Source organism: Coffea eugenioides, chromosome 3 (assembly GCF_003713205.1).
Source record: "Coffea eugenioides isolate CCC68of chromosome 3, Ceug_1.0, whole genome shotgun sequence".
NCBI lineage: Eukaryota > Viridiplantae > Streptophyta > Magnoliopsida > Gentianales > Rubiaceae > Coffea > Coffea eugenioides.
The window spans coordinates 32,091,621-32,092,302 of record NC_040037.1 but is presented as its reverse complement, the minus strand read 5'-3'; positions in this window follow the sequence as shown (position 1 = coordinate 32,092,302).

Below are 682 nucleotides of genomic sequence, written 5' to 3'. Positions count from 1 at the left end.
AATGAGAAGGTATTTTGTGAACTTGGTTATTTATAGCATAAGAATGTTATAAGTTTAGTTTGGTTAGCATTCCTTCTGTTGGCTTTGAGTTATTTTGTTAGTGTTTTTTTATGTTACCTACTCTCTGGTCAAAATTATGTTGCAAATACGTTAAGTAACTAGGCATAATTGGCACCAAATGCTAAATATTTGACTGATGGTTCTTGGCAAAAATTTGATCTGTCATTAGTATTTGATAGCAATTTGGCCTACGGCGACTTAGTCGTGGTTAAGAGTGAAGGAATTGCACTAGTTGTGCTGGTAAGAAAACAAATTGAAAGTCTGATTGACATTGTTTATGATGTCACATGTATATAAATATTTAAAATAATGAAAATATCATAAAAAATACTTTAAATGATTTAGCTACTATTATCAATAATAATATGGATAGATTAATTAAAATCATCTCAAAAAGATTTGAAAGACTAGAAGGAAGAATGAACCAATTAACCTCGATATGTAGAAATATAAAAATTGTGCCAACACCGTGTACCCTAGAAATCAAGGGAAGTTATCTAGTAAAATCGAAATTAATCCATGGGAGCATTGCAAGACAATTATTCTCCAGGGTGAGAGAGAATATGATAGTCCTTCTAATGTTCTGCCTGAGAGAGAAGAAAAAAGGAAGAACAAGAGAGTT